The sequence below is a fragment of the Aquarana catesbeiana genome, linkage group LG10, assembly GCF_042186555.1.
Source record: "Aquarana catesbeiana isolate 2022-GZ linkage group LG10, ASM4218655v1, whole genome shotgun sequence".
NCBI classification, from domain to species: domain Eukaryota; kingdom Metazoa; phylum Chordata; class Amphibia; order Anura; family Ranidae; genus Aquarana; species Aquarana catesbeiana.
In genome coordinates this window covers 204,342,512-204,359,173 of record NC_133333.1, presented here as the reverse complement: position 1 = coordinate 204,359,173, position 16,662 = coordinate 204,342,512, and the positions used below count along the sequence as shown (strand labels likewise).

At 41.1% G+C, this 16,662-nt stretch overlaps 1 protein-coding gene across 1 annotated transcript in view; it reads right to left on the bottom strand.

The window, feature by feature from the left end:
- Positions 1–15,481, bottom strand: part of DRAXIN (dorsal inhibitory axon guidance protein) — a 114,947-nt gene extending 99,466 nt beyond the window's left edge. The window contains exon 1 of the mRNA XM_073603168.1: positions 15,332–15,481. The gene's annotated coding sequence lies outside the window, so the exon portion shown is untranslated. The remainder of the gene's footprint in view (positions 1–15,331) is intronic.
- Positions 15,482–16,662: the final 1,181 nt, after the last annotated feature.

Genomic DNA, 16,662 nt, shown 5'->3' with positions numbered 1-16,662 from the left:
TGCTTTTTGCTTTCCACTCACGTGACTGGACTACTGCTGGCCAAAACAATAATAATATAAGGTATATATGGATAGGGGCAAGTGGCGCTACCTATATTGGATACGTATCAATGGTGCCTAACTATATGCTGTATAATAACTGTGTGCTCTCCTAGGGTTGGAAGCAATGTACTATTGCAGAACCGTATATAGGTTATATATGTGCCCAATGGGATAGATATCCCATAACAAAGAGTGCACCCAAAATATACAAGTGTACCAACAGAGTATATATATGTATACAAGTGTAGCAAAAGTTACCAACAATAGTGAATATTATTGACATTAGTTTTATAAATAGTAAGTGTATCAGCACACACCCCCCTCCTATTTTGTAAGGGGTTAACCATATATTAACAATTCATTCTCCAGCTGTATCACTGGCTAGTGAAAGGTCTCTATTCAGTCCATACCCAGTCCAATGTGATAGTTAAATATATCTCCACCGTGTGCAAGTGGCGTGTTAGCTGAGGGTCCAGTCACACCTCCTTTCTAACCATAAGTGCAATCACTATTAATAAAAGCCAAGTGTAACGTGTGCCAAAATATATATAGAAAAAATATATGTACCACATAAAAAATAAATTAACAAAATGTGTCAAAGACAAACCACTTGTGACATAAATAAAAAAAAAATATATATATATATATATATATATATATATATGAAAAAAATTTTTTTAGTTATTAGAGATCACTATTGTAAAAAGTTCTATTTTGAAGACAGTTCATTCAGAGATTCCTGCATGAGGTGACTGTGGTGATAGCAGCAGTTGATGGTATCCAGTGACTTAAGTGCTCCCCCTCAAGGGTCCCCACTCACCAGCTCCCTGCACCCCTGCAGGGGTAACACGCATCTAGTATCCTCGATGTCCCCTTGGAATCCAATGGGGTTTCCACTCCAGATGTAGCTGTCCTTCAGGATTAGGTTTTATCTTCATATAAGAAAAAACAGGGCTCCCATAGTGTGATAACGTAGTGTATTTATTAACCACTTGAGCACCGGACCATTATGCTGCCTAAGGACCAGAGGTCTTTTTCCAATTTGGCACTGCGTCGCTTTAACTGCTAATTGCGCGGTCATGCAATGCTGTACCCAAACGAAATTTGCGTCCTTTTTTTCCCACAAATAGAGCTTTCTTTTGATGGTATTTGATCACCTCTGCAGTTTTTATTTTTTGCGCTATAAACGGAAAAAGACCGAAAATTTTGAAAAAAAATGATATTTTCTACTTTTTGTTATAAAAAAAATCCAATAAACTAAATTTTAGTCATACATTTAGGCCAAAATGTATTCGGCCACATGTCTTTGGTAAAAAAAATGTCAATAAGCATATATTTATTGGTTTGCGCAAAAGTTATAGCGTCTACAAACTAGGGTACATTTTCTGTAATTTACACAGCTTTTAGTTTATGACTGCCTATGTCATTTCTTGAGGTGCTAAAATGGCAGGGCAGTACAAAACCCCCCCAAATGACCCCCTTTTGGAAAGTAGACACCCCAAGGAAATTGCTGAGAGGCATGTTGAACCCATTGAATATTTATTTTTTTTGTCCCAAGTGATTGAATAATGACAAAAAAAAAAAAAAAAAAAAAAAATATTTACAAAAAGTTGTCACTAAATGATATATTGCTCACACAGGCCATGGGCCTATGTGGAATTGCACCCCAAAATACATTTAGCTGCTTCTCCTGAGTATGGGGATACCACATGTGTGGGACTTTTTGGGTGCTTAGCCGCGTACGGGGCCCCGAAAACCAAGCACCGCCTTCAGGATTTCTAAGGGTGTAAATTTTTGATTTCACTCTTCACTGCCTATCACAGTTTCGGAGGCCATGGAATGCCCAGGTGGCACAAAACCCCCCCAAATGACCCCATTTTGGAAAGTAGACACCCCAAGCTATTTGCTGAGAGGCATGGTGAGTATTTTGCAGCTCTCATTTGTTTTTGAAAATGAAGAAAGACAAGAAAAAACTTTTTTTTTTTCTTTTTTCAATTTTCAAAACTTTGTGACAAAAAGTGAGGTCTGCAAAATACTCACTATACCTCTCAGCAAATAGCTTGGGGTGTCTACTTTCCAAAATGGGGTCATTTGGGGGGGTTTTGTGCCACCTGGGCTTTCCATGGCCTCCAAAACTGTGATAGGCAGTGAAGAGTGAAATCAAAAATTCACGCCCTTAGAAAGACTGAAGGCGGTGCTTGGTTTTCAGGGTCCCGTACGCGGCTAGGCTCCCAAAAAGTCTCACACATGTGGTATCCCCGTAATCAGGAGAAGCAGCAGAATGTATTTTGGGGTGTAATTTCACATATTCCCATGGCATGTTTGAGCAATATATCATTTAGTGACAACTTTGTGCAAAAAAAAAAAAAAAAAATTTGTCTTTTTCCCGCAACTTGTGTCGCAATATAAAATATTCCATGGACTCGACATGCCTCTCAGCAAATAGCTTGGGGTGTCTACTTTCCAAAATGGGGTCATTTGGGGGGGTTTTGAACTGTCCTGGCATTTTATGCACAACATTTAGAAGCTTATGTCACACATCACTCACTCTTCTAACCACTTGAAGACAAAGCCCTTTCTGACACTTTTTGTTTACATGAAAAAGATATTTTTTTTTCCAAAAAAATTACTTTGAACCCCCAAATATTATATATTTTTTTAAAGCAAATGCCCTACAGATTTAAATGGTGGGTGTTTCATTTTTTTTTTTCACACAGTATTTGCGCAGCGATTTTTCAAACGCATTTTTTGGGGAAAAAACACACTTTTTTAAATTTTAATGCACTAAAACACACTATATTGCCCAAATGTTTGATGAAATAAAAAAGATGATCTTAGGCCGAGTACATGGATACCAAACATGACATGCTTTAAAATTGCGCACAAACGTGCAGTGGCAACAAAATAAATACATTTTTAAAAGCCTTTAAAAGCCTTTACAGGTTACCACTTTAGATTTACAGAGGAGGTCTACTGCAAAAATTACTGCCCTCGATCTGACCTTCGCGGCGATACCTCACATGCATGGTGCAATTGCTGTTTACGTTTGACGACAGACCGCCGCTTGCGTTCGCCTTAGCGCGAGAGCAGGGGGCGACAGGGGTGCTTTTTTTTTTTTTTTTTTTTTTTTTTTTTCTTTATTATTTTTTTGCTTTTTTATCTTATTTTTAAACTGTTCCTTTCATTTTTTTTTTTTTTAAATCATTTTTATTGTTATCTCGGGGAATGTAAATATCCCCTATGATAGCAATAGGTAGTGACAGGTACTCTTTTTTGAAAAAATTGGGGTCTATTAGACCCTAGATCTCTCCTCTGCCCTCAAAGCATCTGATGACACCAAGATCGGTGTGATAAAATGCTTCCCCAATTTCCCAATGGCGCTATTTACATCTGGCGAAATCTAAGTCATAAAATGCTCGTAGCTTCCGGTTTCTTAGGCCATAGAGATGTTTGGAGCCACTCTAGTCTCTGATCAGCTCTATGGTCAGCTGGCTGAATCACCGGCTGCATTCTCAGGTTCCCTGTTGAGACAGGAGAGCCAGAGAAAAACACGGAAGACGGTGGGGGGGGGGGGCATTCCCTCCCACGGCTTGTAAAAGCAGTCTAGAGGCTAATTAGAGGCTAGGATTGCTTTTACATGAAAGCCGACCGCTGGCTGAAAAGAATGATACCAAGATGATACCTAAACCTGCAGGCATCATTCTGGTATAACCATTCAAAGTCGTGAATGGCGTACCTGAAGACAAAAAAATGGTTAACAATAAAGCACAGTAAACGGTAAAGTATAAATAATTACATACCTGAAAAACAAACATGATAAAACATAATAACAATAAAACATTGCAGAATAGAATACAGTAAAAAAGAGCAGAACAAGAGAGAGAGAATAGAGAGAGAGAGAACAATAAAACGACAACTATTTTTTTTAATTTTATATATATATTTTTTTTTTTTTTTACACTTTTTTTGTAACTAACTTTTATAACGGTAACCGGTTCCAGGTTCGGGTCTCTCAAAATGAGATGGCATCTTGGGAGACCCTGTGAAAGTGTGCCTAGTCTGTGCAATGCTGTACCCTACGCTAATACTCAACTAGTGAATGGTAGCGTTCAAAACATTCACCAATGCAAAGACCAGGATTGTCAGGACAGGAGGGACAATAATAGCGGGTGTCACGCCTATATCCGCGCTTGCTGCAGACACAACATCTTTTTTGGGGGGGTTCGTTGGGTAGGGGTACTCGGGAGGACATAAAGAAAATGCCTCTCATGCAGCCGACTGCATTTGGTTGGGGATGTGAATGGGGGAAGTACGGGTGCTGCAGAAGTGGTGGGTTCCCAATTAGGATTGGCGAATGCAGCAGGAAGGGCACTATGGGCACGACGGGCCTGTGTTTGTCTTCTTGGTGGCAGCGGGACACTACTTGTGCTTGCCACCTCACCAGCTTGAGCTGCACTTATGGGACTCGCCACGTCACCAAGTGTTACTGCAGTGCTGGTTTGACTACGACCGGGGTGTACTAGGCCGCTGGCGCTTGCCAGTTCAATAAAAAGCTACCAAAAAAACTGTTAGCGATCGCAGGGATCAGGCCTGACTCTGTGAACGCTGCAGTTTAGTTTAGTGTTTTGTAAGTGACAGTGATCGATCGATACTGCACTTGGGTGGGCTGGGCCGGGCGGAGGGGCAAAATGCAGGTGCTAGCAGGTATCTGGGCTGATCCCGCTAACACTGCGTTTTTTGGAACCCTAAACTGCTGGGGACGCTAGTATAGATCTGATCGGATCAGATATTGATCCGTTCAGATACTATACCACTAAGGGAGGCGTATGCTGCATGCGTGGGTGTTAGCGGTACTGGCGCTAATCTGACGCTGCTTGGGGCTGGTGCTTGCCAGTTCACCAAAATACTACCAAAAAACTGTTAGCGATCGCAGGGATCAGGCCTGACTTTGCGAACGCTGCAGTTATGCGTTTAGTGTTTTGTAAGTGACAGTGATCGATCGATACTGCACTTGGGTGGGCTGAGCTGGGCCGGGCGGAGGGGCAAAACGCAGGTGCTAGCAGGTATCTGGGCTGATCCCGCTAACACTGTGTTTTTGGGAACCCTAAACTGCTGGGGACGCTAGTATAGATCTGATCGGATCAGATATTGATCCGATCAGATACTATACCACTAAGGGAGGCGTATGCTGCGTGCGTGGGTGTTAGCGGTACTGGCGCTAATCTGACGCTGCCTGGGGCGACGCATATCACCGCCGGGCGATCAGGGGGCTAAACCTTTATTCGGTAATAAACGGCGGGTGCCCTCACACTAAAAAAAATAAACAAACTAACCAGCGTCACCCGTAACACTTATACGGTGATCAGTGGTGAAAGGGTTAACTAGGGGGCAATCAAGGGGTTAAAACATTTATTCGGTAGTATATGGGGGTCCCTGTCGCTATAAAACGCTGACGGCGAACCTAAATATTTACGTCCCTAACTAGCGTCACCAGCGACACTAATACAGCGATCAGAAAAATGATCGCTTAGCGACACTGGTGACAGGGGGTGATCAAGGGGTTAAAACTTTATTAGGGGGGGGTTAGGGGGGTATCCTAGACCTAAAGGGGGGTAATATTCACTGTCCCAACACTGTAACTGTCACAAACTGACACCAATGCAGTAATCAGAAAAAACAAAAAAAACAAAAAAAAAAAAAACTGCTGGTGTCAGTTTGTGACAGGGAGGGGGGGGGTGATTGGGGGGGGATCGGGGGGCGATCGGGGTGTTTTGTGTGCCTGGCATGTTCTACTGTGTGTGTAGTGTTGTGCACTCACAGTGATGTCTTCTCTCCTCGGCGCTGCAACGGAATACCGAGCCGAGGAGAGATGACATCATTTCCTTTGCTGCTGTTTAGCATACAGCAGCAAAGGAAGTTATCTGACTGGCCGGCGGCGATCGCGAGGGGGGGGCCACGAACGGATGGCCTCCCCCTCACCTCTGATCGCCGTGGGACCAAAGACGACCGCCTCGGGCACCGGGGGGGGGTCCGATCGGACCCCCCACCCGCGGAAGGCAAATCACGTATATATACGTGATTTTGCCTGTCCGTGCCACCTTGCCGACGTAAATCGGCGTGAGGCGGTCGTCAAGTGGTTAAAAAACTCGGTCCATTAACCAATGGTAAAAATAAGTATACAAAAATTATTTTAAAAACAAATATCACTCCCGCAAAGGAAGTGGAGATATCACACTGCGTTGGGGAGAACATCCACGAGCTCCTCTCCGGGCTTGTTCTCCCCAACGCAGTGTGATATCTCCACTTCCTTTGCGGGAGTGATATTTGTTTTTAAAATAATTTTTGTATACTTATTTTTACCATTGGTTAATGGACCGAGTTTTTTAATAAATACACTACCTTATCACACTATGGGAGCCCTGTTTTTTCTTATATGAAGATAAAACCTAATCCTGAAGGACAGCTACATCTGGAGTGGAAACCCCATTGGATTCCAAGGGGACATCGAGGATACTAGATGCGTGTTACCCCTGCAGGGGTGCAGGGAGCTGGTGAGTGGGGACCCTTGAGGGGGAGCACTTAAGTCACTGGATACCATCAACTGCTGCTATCACCACAGTCACCTCATGCAGGAATCTCTGAATGAACTGTCTTCAAAATAGAACTTTTTACAATAGTGATCTCTAATAACTAAAAAAATTTTTTTCATATATATATATATATATATATATATATATATATATATATATATATATATATATATATATATATTTTTTTTTTTTTATTTATGTCACAAGTGGTTTGTCTTTGACACATTTTGTTAATTTATTTTTTATGTGGTACATATATTTTTTCTATATATATTTTGGCACACGTTACACTTGGCTTTTATTAATAGTGATTGCACTTATGGTTAGAAAGGAGGTGTGACTGGACCCTCAGCTAACACGCCACTTGCACACGGTGGAGATATATTTAACTATCACATTGGACTGGGTATGGACTGAATAGAGACCTTTCACTAGCCAGTGATACAGCTGGAGAATGAATTGTTAATATATGGTTAACCCCTTACAAAATAGGAGGGGGGTGTGTGCTGATACACTTACTATTTATAAAACTAATGTCAATAATATTCACTATTGTTGGTAACTTTTGCTACACTTGTATACATATATATACTCTGTTGGTACACTTGTATATTTTGGGTGCACTCTTTGTTATGGGATATCTATCCCATTGGGCACATATATAACCTATATACGGTTCTGCAATAGTACATTGCTTCCAACCCTAGGAGAGCACACAGTTATTATACAGCATATAGTTAGGCACCATTGATACGTATCCAATATAGGTAGCGCCACTTGCCCCTATCTATATATACCTTATACTTTTATCTCACCCCTGTAGGGGTGAGTAAGGGGAGGCTGCAAGCCTTGATCTGTGAGCGCGGAAAAAAATATATCTTTTTCATGCTGGCCAAAACAAGCCAATGAAGACAGGAGGAGGTCTGAGAAGGAGGGATGGGGGCGGGGCTGGGCAGGTCTAGGCATGTCTGTCTAAAAAGAGTAGGAGGGATGGGGGCGGGGCTGGGCAGGTCTAGGCATGTCTGTCTAAAAAGAGTAGGAGGGATGGGGGCGGGGCTGGGCAAGACAAGGGGAGGTTAGAATGAACAGTGGGCATGCCTGTGTAGAAGAGAAGGACAATGTTTTCAGGAAGTGAGAGGCAAAATGCAGAATTCAGAAATAAGGAAGTAAGATTGTCCCTGAAGAACAGGAAGAAGCTGATTGTCTGGCTTTGATTAGACTATATTTTGCATATAATTAATAGAAACTTTTTATCATAGAAAATAAGTATTCTCCTCAGCCCCATCTAGTGGCCATAAAGCAGTATCTTTCCAATTCACACTTTTTTTTTTAATGAATAACATTCGATCTGCAGTGAATATATGCTGAGAAAATGTGTACTACCTGGTCTTTTTCTGCCCTCACTCTGTTTCTATATACAATAAAACCTTGGATTGTGAGCATAATTTGTTCAGGAAACAAGCTTGTAATCCAAAGCATTTGTATATCAAAGCGAATTTCCCCATAAGAAATAATGGAAACTCAGATGATTCGTTCCACAACCATTTATTCATAAGTCTTTCAGTTTATAGACCATATAAAAAGATTATAGCAATGTGACCAGGTTGTGTAACCATAAAATGTCCATCCACAAATGGAAGCCTCCACAAGGGGATTAGAAGCAAAATCCAGCAGGAGCTCCAGAGTATAAAAGAGAAGAGAGACGCCTCTAAGTGTAGCAATATGGTTACATTTAATGAGGTACAACATTTAGCAACTCACATGGTTGATGATTAAAACAGGCACATCTAAGTATGGAGGCATCCGGGGTAAAGCTGTCCCTATAGACCGTCCCCCGCACTGCCGGCTCTCACCGCTGTCAGTCTGCAATCGTGACCGGGAAGACTACCCTGCAGTAGAGCGATCTGAAAGCGAGGCTTGAATCGCTCGTGGAGCGCAGCATGGAAGGGATGACATCGATATCGGTGTGGAGGATGGTCTATGTGGACAGATTTACCCCGGATGCCTGTATACTTAGATGTGCCTCTTAATCATCAACCATGTGAGTTGCTAAATGTTGTACCTTCATTAAATGTAACCATATTGCTACACTTAGAGGCGCCCCTCTTCTCTTTTATACTCTTTTATACGGAGGATGGTTTTTCTCTTTTATACTCGGTTGTGACATGACACTACTTTTATATCAAGATATCGCTCATTTATCAAGTCAAAATGTATTTAAAACTTTAGCTTGTCTTGCAAAACACTCAAACCAAGATTTTACTGTATATTATAAATGTCAGGTGATTTATTATGGGTTAATGTATTGCTGCACTGAAAGCTCTGCATTGAGAACAGCACTGGGCTCCACAAACCACCGTTCCACCTTGGCTGGGATTTGTAGTTCCTCACCATCTGGAGAGAGTGGGGGTTGTGAATGTAACACAGAAAGTCATAGACAAGAGCTGAGTTAGACAATCTGTAATTTCTCTGAAGAATACATTCCATGAACAGAGAGGTGTCCCGGGAATTGGATGCTCATTAGCCATGTGCATATAAAGACATGAAGGGACATACACATAGATTGTGCGCTCCCATTTGCAACAATCTCACAGGGATTTCAACGTGTGTGGCGGCAACCAGGTGAGGAGTATAAAGACATATGTGTCTTGCCTACAGTCAAGCATGGTGGTGGGATTGTCATGGTCTGGGGCTGCATGAGTGCTGCCAGCACTGGGGAGCTACAGTTCATTGAGGGAACCATGAATGCCAACATGTACTGTGACATACTGAAGCAGAGCATGATCTCCTCCCTTCAGAGACTGGGCCGCAGGGCAGTATTCCAACATGATAACAACCCCAAACACATCTCCAAGATGACCACTGCCTTGCTAAAGAAGCTGAGAATAAAGGTGATGGACTGGCCAAGCATGTCTCCAGACCTAAACCCTATTGTGGGTTTGTACTGTGGGGCATCCTCAAACAGAAGGTGGAGGAGCCAAGGTCTCTAACATCCACCAGCTCCGTGAGGTCATCATGGAGGAGTGGAAGAGGACTCCAGTGCCAACCTGTGAAGCTCTGGTGAACTCCATGCCCAAGAGGGTTAAGGCAGTGCTGGAAAATAATGGTGGCCACACAAAATTTTGACACTTTGGGCCCAATTTGGACATTTTCACTTAGGGGTGTACTCACTTTTGTTGCCAGCAGTTTAGACATTAATGACTGTGTGTTGAGTTATTTTGAGGAGACAGCACATTTACACTGTTATACAAGCTGTACACTCACTACTTTACATTGTAGCAAAGTGTCATTTCTTCAGTGTTGTCATATGAAAAGATAGAATTAAATATTTACAAAATGTGAGGGGTGTACTCACTTTTGTGAGCTACTGTATATATATATATATATATATATATATATATATATATATATATATATATATATATATATATATATATTATATATAGTATATACACACATACAGTAAATATACTAATATAATCATATACTCCTGTATTATATTCTTATTTTATATACTTTTATTACATAATATACTGACATCTTTTAGTTTATTATTTATTAGATGAACACCATTATGTTAGGTTCACATCTGTGTGGGTCCTGCGTGCCGCGCTTACACAGGCACAGTGACAGAAGCCCATTCATTCATGTTGCTTTACCTATGGAAAATGCAGGGAAAAGGTTCCTGACCCTTTTTTAAACACACAGCCCTATACAACCACATGGAGCTGTGGCTTCATGCAGTTTCACCCACCTAAACTTGTCTGCATCAGAGCAGCACATTTTGCCTGTGGGGCGGGAAATACGTGCGATTAGCACACATTCCCCGACCCGCATATGTGTTAACTTAGTCCATCTAGTTCAATCAATGGAAAAAAAAAAAGAAGCAGAATAATTACTGTACATAGAAAACCACAATATACAGAATCCTAACGCAAAAAAATTACAATATTAATTCATTACCGTTGGGCCTCAGAAGAACAAGTCCACACAGTTATTCAGAATGTATTATTATTATTATGAATATTTATTTTTAATATTATAATTATTTTTATTTTTTATTATTATGCATTATTATTCACACACAATTCACAGACAAACAAGTCCACACAAACAACACCAACATGGAAGAAGTCTTGCTATACTCCATTTATAAGATCTGATATTGCGGTAATATCTACTGAATCTGTCGCAGCTATACCAAAGGACAATAAAATTGTTGCTACTATTTCGCATATTTGGTGCATGTGTCAGTGTTTCTTTTTTTTTTTTACAAATCGGGAGTGCTTTATTGAACAAACAAAACAATAAAGCCTGATTAGGCTCATAAACAGAGTACAATGCCATATCAGAGTAGCAGTCAATTACAAGGCTACAAAACCCAACCGTACATTGCCATGATGCATATACCCCAAACATTAACAGAAACAGCAATGCAACAAATAAAATATGAAATCCAGCGCATGTACATAAGAACAGCTGGTAAACTATCAGTCAATTTGTCTAACAACAATGAAAAAGACAGAAATAGTCAACATTGTTCAACATTGTTCAACTTGAGGTCCATGAAGACCAAACTTTCTCATACTTCTAGTAACAACTCTGATTGATATAGGTCAGTCTATACATAGGTAAAGCAGCATCCACCATCGCTTCCCAGAAGGACACCGCAGGGGGGGAGTGAAGGAGGTTCTTTTTTGGGTAGTATAGGAGGTATGAAATAAATAACTTGGTATGATATTGTTCATCCTCATGAATCCCTAAAAGTGCCAGCTCCGGGGAAGCTAAAATTGTCAACTGCAACCTAAGATTAATTACTTCAAATACTTCCAACCAGAATTTCACAATATTCAGGCAAGCCCATGTGCAAGAAGGACCCTAGATGAGCCCGACACTGCGGGTCGCATGTCGGATACATCTTATGGAGTCTTACAGGGGGGTGTTACACTTGATGCAGAAACTTGACTTGAATCAGTTTATCCCTGGAAGAGATCATCAATTTAGGGCCACCCTCCAAACAATCAAATCAGTCAGTATTTCTAATGACAGTGGTGCACAACTTTTATGAATTTGACACAAAGTTTCCGTCAACATCTGCACCACCAGTGATGTGCCCGAAATCCCCTATTCAGTGCATGTTGTCAGGCAGTTCAAAGTGTAGCACCTGCCAGATGTCAGAGGATCTCCATGGCTTTCAGGCCGGAGTGTCAGGCTTGGAAAAAGTAAAGATCAATAAGTACGTAAATCCTATAATTGCAACATTTAAGAACGATTTCCATGGATGGTTTGATGATAAGCTGGAAGCAAAATGCTGTGGAAGGACCAAAGATAACGGTACCCAGCTAGTAGATATTGAAACATTTCAAAAATGTAATGCATAAAAAACAAACAAAAAATACCATGATAACAGAACCTAAAATACAGATTTACATTTGTTTGATAAGAGACATTTCCGGGGAAAATGTTTTTGTTTCTAGAATTCTCCTTAGACAGCAGCATCCTTGGCTGCTGTGTATTGCTCAGTAGACACAAGTATTACTATTATCATCATATGCAAAATGACTTATATACAGGGCAGCATAGTGGCTTAATGGTTAGCACTTCTGCCTTGCAGCACAGAGGCATAGTGGTTAGCACTTCTGCCTTTCAGTACCGGGTCTGGGGTTCTCAATGCATGGAGTTTGCATGTTCTCTCTGTGCTTGTGTGTGTATACTCTCATATTTCAAAAACATGCTGGTGTGTTAATTGGCTCCTATCTAAAGCTGGCCATTGATTTCAGCCTTGGGGGGCTAAATGAGAGAAACAGTTGAAGCCTCCATCCATACTAAACAGCAGGTATAGAGGAATCCCCACGGCCAACGATTCTATTCATCAGCAATTCAACCAAAAATTTGACCCGCTCCTTTAACAAAAGTCAGTCGAAACCACTAATTTCATCAAACGGCGGGCTACCAATTAGAATTTTGCCCCATTTAGCCAACATTTAGGTTAGGTTTACACCATGATCTGACTGAACAAAGGACAGAAGGAAGAAAAAAAGAAAAGGAGGAAGAAAGGAGGGAAGGATTGAAGTTGGGGGGGGGGGAGAAGGGGTGAAGATGAAAAGGTAAAGAAAATAAAATGGAAGGTGGACGAGAAGGAGAAAAGAAGGGAAGAGGGACTGGATAGAAGGAGGAAGGAAGGATAGAAAAAGTAAGGGGAGAGGAAAGAAGGAAAGAAGGAAAGAAGAAAGGAGAAAAGGAAAGGTGTGCAAAAGAAAATAGAAGGTGGAAGGGAAGGAAAGAAAGAAGGAAGAAAGATAAGGTTAAGAAAATGAAAGAGTGAAAATGGGGTGAAAAAGGAAAGTAAAAGTTAAAGAAGAAATTGGAAGGAGGTTAGAAGGAAGAAAATGAATGAGTAAGGATGGATAGAGTAGGGAGAAGGGGGAGGAAGGAAGGAAGGAAGGGATGAAAAAAGAAAGGTAAAGAAAAGAAAATGGAAGGGAAGGAAAGGGAAGAAAGATTGGGTAGAAGGAAGGAAGGCAGCCCGTTGAAATTAATAGGATGACCTACATGCTACGCTCAGTCGAACCCATATGGTGTACCTTGCCTTAAACTGTGTATGGCCACCTTTTTTGGTTCCAGTATGTGTATGAGATAGGGACCTTACATTATAAGCTCCTTGAGGGCAGGGACTGATGTAAATGTGCAGAATATACAGTGCTGTATAAATACTTATAATACATAACTATAATAATATAATAAAGCAAAATACAATGACCACGGTACAACAAGCTATGAAGACCAATCACAAACATCTTTCACCGATCTGAGTTCAGTATAGTGAAATCTTTTTACTTCTTACAGTACAGTAACAGATAAAATGAAAAATACTTTTATGGATTCCACAGAAAAACATTTTTTTTTTGTAGATAGGAAACAACAATGTATTCTATTACTTAACTAAAACAACATAACAAGAGAAACACAATAACAGTTCCACCAGAAGCATCAAGCCTAGTGGTGACCATACACAATTCAGTAAATGATCAATTTTTTTCCCGATAAATCTATCCAGGTGAGTATAATTGATATATACAGATTTTCCCATAGACAAAGGGATAATGTCGATGCCTAGCTCTCCCTTGAAATGACAGCCTTGACTTCCCTCCATGACCTGTGCAACATTAAATTTGGGCAGAAGGGGAGCAGTTATTGATGAGATGGAAGGAGGAATAATTGTGTTACCGGTTACAGAGAACTTCCAACATGAAGAATGACCCTGGACTGAGAGCTGGGAAGGAAGGAAGGGAGGAAGGAAGGAAGGAAGGAAGGAAGGAAGGAAGGAAGGAAGGAAGGAAGGAAGGAAGGAAGGGAGGGAGGAAGGAAGGAAGGAAGGAAGGAAGGAAGGAAGGAAGGAAGGAAGGAAGGAAGGCATGGGGAAAAAGTAAAGGGAAGAAAGGAAGATTGCTATGGTTATAGAGAATTTCCAGTATGAAGAATAACCCTGGACTGAGAGAAAGGAAGGAAGGAATGAAGGATAGAAGTGGGAAGAAATAAAGGGGAAGGAAGGAAGGAACGAAAGATAGGAAAAAGGTAAAAAAAGAAGAATAAAGAAGGAAAGGTAAAGAAAATAAAAAAGGTGAAAGAGAATTAAAGAAGGAAGGTGAGAAAGAAGGAAAGGAGGGTAAAAAAAAGGACAGGAGGGAGGAAGAAAAGAAGGAAGGAAGGAAGCAAGGAGAGGTTTGGCTATTCAGTTGTTTGCCAATTCAATTGTTTTGATCAATCAAAATCAAGGCTTGTATGGCCATCATTATCATGTGGCCATGGGACTACAAGACCTACCACCCTCTGGGAGAGCTTTATGAGTGCTGATTACCAGCAACCATGGGGGTAACTTGAAAGCATTGTTCCCATTCGTCATGGAAAATATCAACACTTTTTGAAAGAGAAAAATCTTTCCACCTGTAATTGTGCCATATGTTTTACACAATATATTGCCACAAACTATATTGTAATTATGAAATTCAAAATACGGTACTGTATAGGATGGGACCACCAAGCCTAAGTAAAGTGTACAGATCCACCCATAGACAAAAGGATAAGGCTGATGGCTAGCTCTTCCTTCCACGACTTTCCTCTATGACTTGTCTAACAATAAATTTGTGCAGATCACAATATCAGTTATTGATCAGAAATATCAGTTATTAATAAGAAAGAAGGGGGAATATTTGTGTTCTCGGTTATAGAGAATTTCCAGCATGAAGATTGACCCTGGACTGAGATGAAGTTTCTTCTTAGCTCTACCCAAGTAATTGACCACTAAAGATCCTCAAAGTGTTCGCAGAGCTGGAAAAAGCTGTGTATTGTTCAGCCAGTCTTTAAAAAGAGCAATTATAGGGTTTGTGAAAATCTCCCCACCCCCAACAGAAAAAGAAGAGGCAGAAGGACTGAAAGAAGACATGATAGACAGAGGAGAGGATGGGGGTGGGAAGGAGAATGTTCGTTCAATGATGGGGACAAGGGACATCTCAGAATGCAATCTACCCACAGATGGTGGGATAGGCTGGCATGGCCATAGATCGGGAATTTGGGAGCAGGGTGCAGATGGGAGTCAGGTATTGGTGAGACAATGATCCAGCAGATGAAGAAGATGATGAGATATCAGAATAAATCATCCTCTACAAGAAGTAAGATCATTAGTTGTGATGAGGACTCACCAGACTCTTGTCACTCGCTGCAGCCACACACTTCTCTGCTCTCCTCCACCTGACTCCGCTCTACTCTCCCAGCATCAGCACCCGAGGAGAGGGACAGTACGGAGGAGGAGGAGAGGGGAGGGGCACCGTATGGAGGGGGCAGAGGGGCAGCAACCCAAATTGTCATCATCATCAGGTACAAGGAGGAGAGTGGAGGGTTCAAGAGAAGGAGGTGCAGGGGGAGTAATAAGCATACATGTATGCACGTGCGATAAGCAGGAGAAACGTCTGTCCCCAAAAGCTGACAATCAAGAGGCACAGAAAAGAAAGGTAGATGGTAGGTGAGGGAGGAAGAAAGGAAGGAAAGAGGAAAGGGGGAGAATGGAAGGAAGGAAGCAAACAAGGAATTTTGCTGGCCAGCATAGAGAAAGGAAGAAATGGAAAAAGAAAGAAGAAAAGTCCAAACGACATGGGCATTAAACAAAAAACAGCCATATACTGTGAACATTTAATTTCTGCAATATGATCATAAAATCTGAACACACCATGATCTGACTGGACAAAGGAAGGAAGGAGGCAAAGAAAAAGAAAGGAGAGGAGGAAGAATTGAAGGAAGGGTATATTGCACAAAAGATAAGGAAGGATAGATACGGAGGTACAGAAGAAAAAGGATGACACAAGAGCAAAGGAAGAAGGAAGGAAGAATGAAACAAAGGTAGGAAAGAGGGAAAGGGGAGGCAGGATAAAAGTAGGGAGAAAGTAAGGGGGGAAAGGAAGGAAAGAAGGGGTGAAGAAGGAAAGGTAAAGAAAAGAAAATGGAAGGAGGAAGGAAAGACAGAAGGAAGGAAAGCAGGAAAGAAGGAAGGAAGGGAAGAGGGACCAGATAGAAGGAGAAAGGAAGGATAGAAGTGGGAAAAACCTAAGGGAGAAGAAGGGAGGAAAGAAAGAAAGAAAGAAAGAAAGAAAGAAAGAAAGAAAGAAAGAAAGAAAGAAAGAAAGAAAGAAAGAAAGAAAGAAAGAAAGAAAGAAAGAAAGAAAGAAAGAAAGAAAGAAAGAAAGAAAGAAAGAGAAAATCAATGACGAAGGAAAGGAAGGGTAAAGGTGGAAGGGAAGGAAAGAAGGAAGGAAGAAAGATAAGGTTAAGAAAATTAAAGAGTGAAAAGGGAAAGTAAAGTTAAAGAAGAAATTGGAAGGAGGAAAGAAGGAAGGTTAGAAGGAAGAAAAGGAAATAGGAAGGAGGGATAGAGTAGGAATAGAGTAGGAAGGAAGGAAGGAAGGAAGGAAGGAAGGAAGGAAGGAAGGAAGGAAGGAAGGAAGGGGTGCAAACGTATAGGTAAAGAAGAGCAAATGGA